A 13,127-nucleotide genomic window follows, 5' to 3' on the forward strand; every position below is an offset into this window, starting at 1 on the left:
CTAAATGATGAGGTAGGCAACAAAGTAATAAAAACAGGGAGATACTCAGATCAAGGGGTGGAGTCAGATCAGGGAAAGGGGTGAGAGAGTTATGGGCTGATGCAGCTACATGCGGTGATATATGTAGTCATATGCTATGTCTCTGACATTCAGATTGGCCCACAAAGATATGCCAATATGGGTCTGATCTGCTAGGAGCCCTAGATGTCAGGTAGAGGGAGGGTGCATGGACACTCCTCCACATTAAAGTCTTGGCAGGTGACTGATAAAAATGGAAACAGGATTGCATATATACATGTTACCCAGGGAAATCAATGTTATTAAGTTGCCATCATAGTGTACCTGATATTAATCAGAGACAGCTAGCCATGTGTTCTGCACTTGCTCACTGTCCTTACTCCACATTGGTCACTGCAGGGGCTGTCCTGCTCTGCTCCATATGGCATTATTAAAGAGATACGTTCCCACCACACCACAGCCCCATACCCAACTTCCCAACCCCCTACCCGACCCAACCCACCAACCCAAACCCCCAACCCACAACCCAAACCCCCAACCACCAACCCAACCCATGGGCAATTACTTTCCAGGCATGCATACACTCACTCACTCACTCACTCACACAGCACACAGCACACAGCACACACAACACAGCACACAGCACACTCAGCACTCAGCACACTCAGCACTCAGCACTCAGCACTCAACACTCAGCACTCACACACACACCACACACCACACACCACACAGCACACCACACTCACACACCGCACTCACACACCACATACCACACCACACTCACACACTGCACTCACACACCACATAATACCACACCGCACTCACACACTGCACTCACACACCACACTCACACACTGCACTCACACCCCACACAGCACTTGCACACCACACACACACTCAGCACACTCAGCACTTGCACACACACAGCCCTTACCCAAACAAATGCATCCTTGCAAGCTCAGCCAACAAACCACTGTCTCTGTCATATCCGTACAATCCCGACCTCCACTCCAGGCTCCTGGAACTCCGAAACTGACTTCTGGAGTCCTACTTCCCTTCTGTCACCTTCTCCTTGCCGACTCCCAAGAGGTTATCCCACCTCCGGCTCCGACACCACCTTCGGTCCGACTCTGGAACATTCCAGGTCCGACCTCAACCTTGACACCTCCCAGACAAGCACACAACACCTATGCTCCCAACTCTGGACCTCCACTCCGGAATCCTGTTTGTGTCTCCATCTCTGGAACCTCTGGTCCTAGCTCCGACCTCGGACTTTGACCCCATCTCTGCTTATACCCATTGCATTGGTTAGCTCATTCCATTTAATTATGTTTGCCAATATTCCGGAGTTTAACTTCCGAGTTTGGACTTTCCAGACTTACTTCAGACCTTGCAACTATTGCATTGCTCCATTCAATTCCGCTATTCTCCCTCATTCCTATTTGGGCTGCTGCTTCCTTTCTATTCAGTCAGCTAGCCATTCCCCACTCCCATCCTCCTTCCTTTCACTCCTCCTTTGGGAAACACCATTGAGTCAAACCCTAGACCCTCGGTGTTGTTCCTCCTTCCAGCTCCCTTTGTCTCCTTTCGGAGTACCCTTGCTCCTTTTGATTCCGGACCCCTCCTTATATACAATGTACTTAGTAACTTGTAACCTCAGTCTGAAATCGACTTGATTTCCCCCCAAGAGACTTTCCTTTGCTAGATCCAAAATTAGGGACCCCCAGGACAACCAGCAATGGCACAGCACTCTGCCTGAGTCGCTGAGGCTGAGGTCCTTCCACGCTAAGTCTCCAATTCCACTCTGGAGTTGTCCGAATGTAAGGAAGGGGTGGTGATTTACTTATTCCTTTATTATTCCTTGTTGTACTTTTGTATTTACATATGTATGGTGCGGAGTTGGGTAAAAGGTTCTTTACTCTTCTCCACACCAACGTCGAATACTAAGTTCTATACAACCTAGATATCAACTGACCTGAGGACTGAAGAGGCACCAAGGTCGGCACCCCAACTGGCCTTACAAGTGTGGAGCAGAGCAGCATGCCCTGACAATACTCAAGGAGTCAAGCTTAGGGTTTCTTTTCTACTTGGATCTCTCAGCACTACAGTCTCTTTTGTAGTCAAAAGGGAGGTCCTCTTTCCATTCCTATGTGTACAGGGCTTTTAAACACATGGAATGGCAATAATGTGGAAAAACAAATGAAAAGAAAATATTGTTGATGAGCGACACTTGTGATCTCAGAGCTGGACTATGAGCAAATACTCAGTCTCAGCTAATATGCGTGAAGAACTAAATATATTACCTATGAGCAAATACTAGAGGTAATATACATAATATAAGTTACAATGATAAAACAATGAGGGAATGTAACTAACCTCAGTCTCAGCTAATATGTGTGAAGAACTGAGGGAAAAGGAAATGAATTCAAATGAATGAATATATCCATGGTCTGGCACGGATTAGTCCGAAATAATATAAAGGAGGTCTTGTGACTAAGTAGTCACATGGTGGATTCTGGGCAAGTTGCTCTCCCAGAATGTTCCCACGCTAATGCAGGAATGTGGCTGTTCAGGTTAGCTCCGTTGGAGTACCCTCATAGCACACGGTTCCTCCAACAAATATAAAATGAAAGATTGTTGTTACGAGCACCATGTAGACAGTTATGTATGGCTGATAAGTCCAACGGTCAATGTGGAAGTTCAATAAAAGAAAACAGGAGTGATAAGTGGGCCATATCCGCTAATAATTGCCATCCTCCACCAATTTCCATCATCACACCACACTCATCCATCTCCTCCTACCTGTAGCATCTCTTCCCAACCTCTCCATTTGATTCCCTGGGTTTGTAGCTTTCTCCCAATACCAAATTTGTCCCAAATGGTTGAGATTTGACTGAGTGGTGGGCGTGAGAATCATGAAATTGGCCCATGCACAGGGTTAGGCATCCTGGAAAGTGTCCATGAGAGTCCCCATGTCAATTGAATCTTCATACACATCCTTTGTGATTTTTCTGAATTTTTCTGAGCACTCCAGAGTGCATTTTGGTTGTTTGTTTACTTCTGTACAGCTTGTGATTTCCATTTTGGGCCAAAAACCAGTTTCATGATCTCCCAAAGTATGGATCTCGGCTCCACCACATGGGACTTTCAACACTGCCACCCTCATGTGCCTTTTGACATTGTGTGGAACCTTACAGTAAGATGAGAAATTGTCACCACCATTGCTCCACAACAGCTGGGTCAATCTGGATGAAATTTGGGGAATCCATGTTTATCATTTTTCTCTATTTTTTGAGCCCTTGATCGTCTCTTGGTGGTCAGCAGTGCCAAGCATAGTTTTTGGGCTGAACCAATTCAGTACCAGCATGTTATGCATAATTGTACTCTGTTATAAAATGGAATAAATTGTTTTTATGCTCCATGGGCATTGGGAGGTGATCTTTGCATGCAAGGAACCCATAAGGAATGTAAACCACAAAAATACCAGCAGTGTAGGTTATCCTGCCTACAGCGCGTGTATGTAGCACAGCCACAATATCACTCTTATGTTGATAAGGTTAAAAGGCTACATAGAGCCTAAGTTTCCCTCAAAGTTAATAAATATATAGTTTAAATGATTATTATGATTATTATGTATTTATTAACATACAACACTGCAAGTGTTGCCGCAATATCTTGTGGCACACACATTGCACGGATGAGATATACATTTGGATCCGATGTTGCGCGGATCCCACGGGGCGGCCATTTCTCACGGGGTGGCCATTCTCACGGGGTGGCCATGGGGGGGTGGGATTGCACTTTCACACGGTATATTCCCACGAAAAAAAAACTGACCCCTCTGTAAACAACGCCTCGCAAGCTCGGCCAACAAAAAAATCTATGCACTGTTGGAGTTACAACGACGCGTGACTCACTAACCAAACTCACATGATCTTGTTTTTCGTTTCCGTTGTATTGATACCGTGACTGCATTGTATATAGGTAATTGTTTGGGTCTACTTTCCTTTTCTCCTCAGTTCTTCATTAACGGAGACTGAGGTTAGTATCATTGTTTTTAGTTAGTTGTTACATTACTTACTCTGTACTCTTCTGTACTATAGCTCCCGCTTTAGGTTAGTATTATCCGTAGTAATTCAGTTCTTCATTAACGGAGACTGAGCTCCCGCTTTAGCCCTCCTATTATGCACCGGATTACTCTGCACAGAGTCATACACCTGTGGCAATATTACGATGCTGAAAATTTGTCATCTCTTTCCCCTTTTGGTTTCTCCCTTTTCACTTTACATAATACCTGATGAGTGCCGCCTGAAGTGGCAATACCTGCCACTCATCCTGCTGACAAGCCAATGGTGGCCATGAGAAGTCATCTAACTGGAAGCTCACCATGCCTTGTGTTTCTTGTGTTTCAGCCTCATGCTTTCTTTTTGGAGCAAGATTGCAAGCTTCACATTGGTGGGTGCATTTTGCACTGAATACTTGGACTCTAAACCATACAGGATCTTTTCTGTGTGAACATTGTTGTGGGGACAAGTCCGTGCACCACAAAAAGTCGGATTCTGCAGATTCTACCCAACAACACACACTACATATCCACTGATACTTCCAATGCCTTTCTCTCACTATCCAACACTCCATACACTCATTCCTTATTTTTCCTTATTTTTCCCATCATTCCCAACAGTCCCAAGTCAAATTTCCCATGCCCAACCACACCGCCAATTTCACCCCCTCCCCAGACCTCCACAACTACACATCAAACCTAGCTGTTTTTCTGCCCAATGGTGATGCTCTACCTTCCCCCTTTACCCACAGAGCATTTCCCAGAATGGGAATCCCATACTTGGATGGTTCAGCATGGTGTAGAGCCTCATGTGGTCTTGATGTCATATCCGTGCATACCCGACCCCGACCCGACTCCCGGACCTCCACCCTCTTCACCTCCGGAGTCATACCTTACCGCTGCCATTCCGATACTCACCTTGGACCGAACGCCGCCCCTCTCGCCACCCTCCTACTACTCCTCCTCCTCCTACTCCGCTCCTCCTTCACAACACCACCACCCTCCCGTCACCCTCCTATGCTTCCTCCGTCCGCTCCGATACTCACCTTCGGACCTGACAACTCTCCTCTCCACCACTCCTCCTCCCTTACCTTTCCCCTCTCTCCTCCCTCTGGTACTCCTCCGCCACCCTTCCGCCAAGTTACGACCTTCCGCCGCTGTCCCGTACTTCCTACTCGGACACCGCTCGTACCTTTGCTCCGAGCCTCCGTCATAGTCCCGACCTCGGACTTTGACTCCACCTCGGTCTTAGTCCATTGCATTGGTGACCTCATACTACGTAAACACCATTGCCAATATCCCTCGGACTTTCAACCCCGCCTCCGTAACCTCTGTAAGCTCCGCAACCCCCGAGCTTCGCGGATCGCCTTCGGCACTTTTGCTGCCTGTAATGTATCTCTCGCGTTTACCCCTCATCCCTATTTGGACTACTGCTTCTTCCCATTCTAGCCAGTTAGTCATCACCCCCACTTCTCCTCATCCTCCTGCCCCTCTGGGCCTTGCCCTCCCTACCTCCTTTCGGACGTATCACAGGTCCTGCCTTATGACCTTCGGTACCGCTCTGCTCCTTCTTCCCTTTGTCCCCGTTCGGACATCTTCGTTCCGATTCGGTTCCCCTTTGTTTCCTTGTGCTTTTGCCCCCTCCATTATATATATCGGCGCTTGTACATACTTGTTTTGGTTCAGTCCGAAATCGACCTGAAATGCCCCCTAGAGACTTCCTGCTCACCTACTGTGAAATTAAGGACCAAATGGACAAACAGCAATGGCACAGCGCTCCACTTGAGTCGCTGAGGCCAAGGTCCCTCCACGCTAAGTCTCCGATTCCACTCCGGAGTCGTCTGTTTCTGCCCGTTCTAACACTTGACAGCACCTGTCAATGGCCATATCTCAGGAACTACTGCACCAATTGGGACAAATAAGGGTTTGTTGGAAAGCTGGAGATGAGGAGGTTGCTGATGGGAGGATAGTGTCAGGGGACAACTCCCAGGTCCCCATGACCCTCCCCTATGGTCCACAACCTACTGGTGTAACCAGCCCTATCCAGGGCACAACCTACTGCAGGTAAGGAGATGAATAGATAAACAGTAGGTAAGGTACACTTGCCTACTGTGGATAAGGAGATGAGAAGGAAGCTAACTTCTCATCTTCCCACAGTGGCCACAATATCAGGAAAACTTCTGGGGATACCTGGAAGTCACATGAGGGCAGGATCCAGGGCCAGATCATGTGGTGCATGGAGCATGTGGCACAGGAAGTACACGTGGGAAGTATGCATGGGAAGTGTAGCAGGTCTGGATGTGGGTCCAGGTCTGGGCTAGTCAGGGTGTGTGCCCTGACAGATAGGTGGGCACGTTAACTTTTACAATTTCCATTTTGGATCCATTGTCACAATTTCCCCATTCATTCATATATCTTTTATTGTTTCTCTGTCTCTGATTGGACATTCTTTATTTATGGTTGCCTATCAGCCCATTTGCATTTCCCCATTCCATTCATTTCATTTCCAGCCCATAAAAAATAGAAAAACCTTGTACATAATGAGTGAGTACTGAATAGACCCGTGAAGGAGTGAAAATCAGTTGCATCCAAGTGGCAAAGATGCCATCCATGACCCTGATGCCACTATAAGCTTGCTAAACTCCCTCCAATCATAATTCTCAGCCTTGACATTGTAGGAGGGATGAGCTGGTAGTACCCAAGCACTGCCATATAATGGTCTACAGACATTACCTGGGACCTGACACACAATCCCCCAAAGCTGTCAGAACCGTGCGAATCTTCGCTGATGGTAGCCGTAGGCGACCGAGCGTTTCCCGCTAGTGGTAAAGGCATCCTACGCACAACCGAGCTTTAGCGAGGGATAAACCCCACCGATCTCGAGGCCGAGGCTACTTAGGCGAGTGAGCCGGGATTTCGGCTTCAACGACTCGAGGAGGAGCGTTGCACCTCGTTCTCGATGCGGTCCCGATACTTCAGAAGGTCGGAGGTCTTACGGGGGACAGAGGTAAGCTTTAGGGGGTAATTCTAGTTGATTTCGAACTACAGTACAAGCATTAGTTACAAGCTGTATATAAGTGCTAGGGAACTGAATAGGGAATAAGTCGCCAGATCTCGCGGAGATTGTGGGCGGAGAAAAGAAGCAGGAAAACAAACAAGGAGCATGTGTTCAAGACAGCGAAGGTCAAGCATGACCTTCGCCGCGAGATAACAAGGTGCGGCGAAACATGGAACAACGGGTCGCGGCGCTTTGCGCCGCTAGGTTGTTCAACGACAAAGAGGAGAGGTGTTGTGGAGAGGTGGTGGGAAGTGGTTAGACGGTGACGGTCAGCGAGCGGAGTGTGTGGGGAGTGTTTGGGCATGGGAGAAGGTCAGGGAGGAGGTCGTCTGGCCCCAGGGAACGCCGGGTTGTGACAAAAGCCTGTTGCACTTCCCCCATCATCCCTGTATTTTTTGATATTTTTCCAGACCAGGTTATGGCACTTGTGCGTATTGCTGTGAGTCTCTTTTTCTCTGAGTTTTCACTCAGAGTGCTGCTTAGTAGCAGTTCTTTGTACTCCTCGACTCTGTCAGGGATGATATCTTCTGCATTCTTATCCAGGTGGATATCCGCCGACATGTAGTCATTGAAATGCAGATCCTCGTCAGTTGATGAGTTGTAGTAACATGAAAGTGCATCTGCCACTTTATTCTTGTGGCCTTCCACGTATTTTATTTCGCAATTAAATCTTGGGAAGAAAGCTTGCCATCTCAGGTGTCTTCCTGAGTTGTGGTTTTTCGCTTTGAAATATTCCAAAGCTTTGTGATCCGTGAGTACTGTGAATTCATGGCCTCCCATGAGATTGTCTTGCCATCTCATGAGTGCCTCAAGTTCATAGGCAAAGTACCTATGCTGGGTGTTTGTGAACTTTTTGGACATAAATGTGGCAGGGCAGCAAGTTTGCCACTTTTTGCCTTGTCCAATTAGTGCACCCATGCCCACTGGGCATGTGTCTGTTATAACCCAGACATGGAGTTTATCCCTCTCTTCTATTGAGAAGTTTTCCAGTGGGTTCCACTGGATGGGCTTCAGAATTGGAGCCCTGTGTTAGACACTGGTCTGGGGTCGGCACCGAAGGTCACCATTGCAGGCCGCTATAGGCCGCGATGGCTGTGATGCCGTGAACAAGGCCCAAGGGTAGGGCATTTGGCCTCAGTGACTCTAAAGGAGCGCTGTGCCCCCTAGCTGTCTCTTGGCCCTCATTTCAGACTTACTGGGGTTGCCTTGCTGGGGTCAGGACTTGGGGAGTCGTGGTCGGATTGATATTAGAGCTAAGGTACAATAAAGTATCATACAGGATATATATAGGGAGAAAGAATGAATGGAAGTGGACCTGGGCCGAAGGCCGAAGGGTCCGGAAGCAAACATGAATAAGGAGTGGGGTTGGCCGCACAGTGGCCGGCAATGTTAGAACGGGCGGAAACGGACGACTCCGGAGTGGAATCGGAGACTTAGCGTGGAGGGACCTTGGCCTCAGCGACTCAAGTGGAGCGCTGTGCCATTGCTGTTTGTCCATTTGGTCCTTAATTTCACAGTAGGTGAGCAGGAAGTCTCTTGGGGGCATTTCAGGTCGATTTCGGACTAAACCAAAACGAGTATGTACAAGCGCCGATATATATAATGGAAGGGGCAAAAGCACAAGGAGGACAAAGGGTAACCGAATCGGGATGAAGACGTCCGAACGGGAACAAAGGGTAGAAGAAGCGGAGAGGTACCGAAGGTCATAAGGCAGGACCTGTGATACATCCGAAAGGAGGTAGGGAGGGCGAGGCCCAGAGGGGCAGGAGGATGAGGGGAAGTGGGGATGATGACTAACTGGCTAGAATAGAAAGAAGCAGTAGTCCAAATAGGGATGAGGGGAAAACGCGAGAAATACATTACAAGCGGCGAGAGGGCCGAAGGTGATCCGTGAAGCTCGGGGGTTGCGGAGCTTACGGAGGTTACGGAGGCGGGGTTGAAAGTCCGAGGGATATTGGCAATGGTGTTTACGTAGTATGAGGTCACCAATGCAATGGACTAAGACCGAGGTGGAGTCAAAGTCCGAGGTGGGGACTATGACGGAGGCTCGGAGTAAGGTACGAGCGGTGTCCGAGTGCGAAGTACGGAACAACGGTGGAAGGTTGTAACTTGGCGGAAGGGTGGCGGAGGAGTAGCAGAGGGAGGAGAGAGGGGAAAGGTAAGGGAGAAGGAGTGGCGGAAAGAAGAGTAGTCAGGTCCGAAGGTGAGTATCGGAGCAGACGGGGGAAGCGTAGGAGGATGACGGGAGGGTGGAGGTGTTGTGAAGGGGGAGTGGAGTAGTAGGAGGGTGGCAAGAGGGGCAGTGTTCGGTCCGAGATGAGTATCGGAGCGGCAGCGGTAGGTAATGACTCCGGAGGTGAAGAGGGTGGAGGTCCGGAAGTCGGGTCGGGGTCGGGTATGCACGGATATGACAGCTACGTGTGCGGACGTGGGAAAGTAGTTTCTGTGGAGGTTCTCTGATTGTTTTTATAGTCAAATCTTGGTCGATTGTCCTAATTCTTGTTTTAATATTTGCTATAAATTCCCCCGGGAATTCCGTCTCGTTGATGGTAAGCTTGAAGTATTTTTGCTATTTTTCTTTCTTTCGATTTATTGCGTATAGTCATAATAATTCGTAAAAATTCGTAAAAATTCATGTCCTTCAGTTTTCTTATATCTACTTGTCGTATGAGGTTTTGTGATTTATCTGGCATATTTCCATAATGGGTTTCCATAGTGTGACCGTTATTTCTCCTACACCGGAAGACTTGGAGTGAAACCAGATGTGTTGACTAGACTGTCGCCTGACCCGGCCCCACCCGGCCCCACTTCACCCAGTACCCTGCCACCCAGTCCTCTCCTACCTCCTCCCCCCTTCCTCTTTCTTTCTCTCCCCATTTCACTTCCTCTTCATTTATTTCACTTTCTCTTTATTTTCTCTTTATTCTACACGGATGACCTTTCTCTGTATCAATGTACCATTGACCCACCTGCAGCATGCTCACAACATGCCCAGCCCGGGTGCTTCAGGTGACTCCCTGCTATGTCCAGCTCATGCGTTCACAGCGGATGCCCTCGGGATCCCCCACGGGGACACCTGGGTGACTACGGCTGTATGTGAGGATGACATGGCACCCATCATGTGACCCAAGCCGCATGTATATAAACATACCTGAAGTGGGAACCAAAGAAGTAGCCTTCTTCTCACCCTTTTCCACTTCAGGTAAGTAGCATAGCATTCCCTTTTAATAATAATAACACCCTTTTCCACTTCAGTCTAAGTGGCCAGGGACAGCCTCCTGAGCTGGGCCTGCCAGTATGCATGCCCACTCCACACCCTGTGAGACTTCTAGTGTCGGGCATCTCACCCGGGCCTCCTCTACCCCGGACGCATCCCTGACAGCAGAAGAAGGCTTCAACCTCGTCTCCCCTATCCCTCCCCCTTCCCCTGCCATGGTAACCGAAGAGCAATACGACGACCTGCTGGCTCGGTTCCAAGAACTACAGGCCATTATCGAAAACCAGGTCTTGAACCAGCCGGCACCCACCTCCATGCTGGCACCTACACCCGCCCCTGCACCGGCACCCACGCCCAGGCCCAAGGGGCCTAAGGTTGCCCCCCCACCGCCTTCTTGGGAGCCAGCGAGGACCTTGACCATTTCAAGGCCAAATGCGGCATCTATTTCCACATCCATGTGGCCGAGTTCCCCATCCCCCTCTCTCAGATCCTCTTCGTGTTGTCCTACATGAAGGGGGGGACTGCAGGAGCATGGGTGACCCAGCGTACCATCGCATTGCTAATGGCAAACTCTCCCACCCTCGGCATGGACGAGTTCAACACGGAACTCGATGCCATGTTCCAGGACCCCAACCAGGAAGCCACTGCCTGGCAGAAGTTGGCGGGCATCCAACAGGGGAGTGACTCCGTGGACAAGGTCATCCAGGAGTTCGAGATACTGGGACCTGCCTCATGGCTAGGCGATGTTGGGCTTGTCAACCGTTTCGAGCAAGCAATCAATGCCCAGCTCCATGAGAGTATATACCACCTCCACCCCATGCCTACCACCTGGGCCAAGTGGAAACATGAAGCCACTCTCCTGGACAACCAGTGGTGACGCTTCCAGGCAACACAACCTCACGTGCCCCTGCCCAGGCCTCCGTTTACCCTAATGCGACCCCCACCAACTGCAAACCCCCCTCACACACGTCCCACACCCGCAGCCCCATGACCTGGACCTGTAGCCCTGCCCCCAACTCCTGCAGCCTGCCCCCCTACAGGGATGGGCCCACAACCCATGGACCTCGACCGCTCGAAGACTGACCAGAGGAGGAACGGACTGTGTTACAACTGTAATGCCCCAGGGCACATCGCATGAGACTGCCCGCAACCTAAGGTCCACCGGGTCCGACACCTCCACCCGGAAGACCTTCGAGCACTGATGGAGGGGTTAAAGAGGCAGCTGACTGAGGAACCAGAAGGAGAGGGGGAGGGGCCAGAGGCAGAGCCTCAGGAGGATTTTCAGGAAGGTGGCCGGTGAGGGATGCATCCCAGGCACCCGTAGAGGATAACTCATGTAAATACCGCAGTGCGTGTAAGCCAGCAATGCCAAAGCTTCATTGAGTTATCGCAAAAAAGAGGAGAAAAAGCGCATCTCCAGCATGAGAGAGTGAAAGAACCCCAGGGGTAACACCCGAAGTAGCAGTGTCCCCACCCGCTATCTATGTCCTCTCTAAACAGTCCCCCAGGTCGCTCAGCCTCACCGTGAAGCTGACCACCCTGACCTCCCTTGCCTCTGTGTCCGTGTCAGCGCTCCTAGACTCAGGAGCCACCAGGAACTTCGTAAGCCTGTGTCAGGGCACACCCGCCTGACCCGGCCCCACCCGGCCCCACTTCACCTGGTACCCCACCACCCAGTCTTCCCCTACCTCCTCCCCCCCTTCTTCTTTCTTTCTTTCTCCATTCCACTCTCTCTTTACTTATCTCACCTTCTCTTTATTTTCTCTTTATTCTACACGGACGACCTTTCCTTGTATCAATGTACCATTGACCCACCTGCAGCGCGCTCACGACATGCCCAGCCCGGGCACCTCGGGCGACCCCCGCTATGTCCAGCTCGCGCGTTCACAGCGGACACCCTCGGGATCCCCCACGGGGACACCCGGGTGACTACGGCTGTATGCGAGGATGACGTGGCACCCGTCATGTGACCTAAGCCGCATGTATATAAACATACCTGAAGTGGGAACCGAAGAAGTAGCCTTCTTCTCACCCTTTTCCACTTCAGTCTAAGTGGCCAGGGACTGCCTCCTGAGCCGGGCCCGCCAGTACGCACGCCCGCTCCACACCCCGCGAGGCTCCTAGTGTCGGGCGTCTCACCCGGGCCTCCTCTACCCCGGACGCGTCCCTGACAGCAGAAGAAGGCTTCAAACCTCGTCTCCCCTATCCCTCCTCCCTCCCCTGCCATGGTAACCGAAGAGCAGTACGACGACCTGCTGGCCCGGTTCCAAGAACTACAGGCCATCATCGAAAGCCAGGTCTTGAACCAGCCGGCACCCGCCCCCATGCCCGCACCTACACCTGCCCCTGCGCCCCCATCCGCGCCCAGACCCAAGGGGCCTAAGGTTGCCCCCCCCACTGCCTTCTCAGGAGCCAGCGAGGACCTTGACCGTTTCAAGGCCAAATGTGGCATCTATTTCCATGTCCGCGCGGCCGAGTTCCCCACCCCCCTCTCTCAGATCCTCTTCGTGTTGTCCTACATGAAGGGGGGGACCGCAGGAGCGTGGGCGACCCAGCGTACCATCGTGCTGTTGACGGCAAACTCTCCCACCCTCACCATGGACGAGTTCAACACGGAACTCGATGCCATGTTCCAGGACCCCAACCGGGAAGCCACTGCCCGGCAGAAGTTGGCAAGCATCCGACAGGGGAGTGACTCCGTGGACAAAGTCATCCAGGAGTTCAAGATACTGGGACCCGCCTCGCGGCTGGGCGACGTTGGGCTTGTCGAC

Source organism: Cantharellus anzutake (assembly GCF_015039405.1).
Source record: "Cantharellus anzutake strain C23 chromosome Unknown EI90scaffold_108, whole genome shotgun sequence".
Taxonomy (NCBI): domain Eukaryota; kingdom Fungi; phylum Basidiomycota; class Agaricomycetes; order Cantharellales; family Hydnaceae; genus Cantharellus; species Cantharellus anzutake.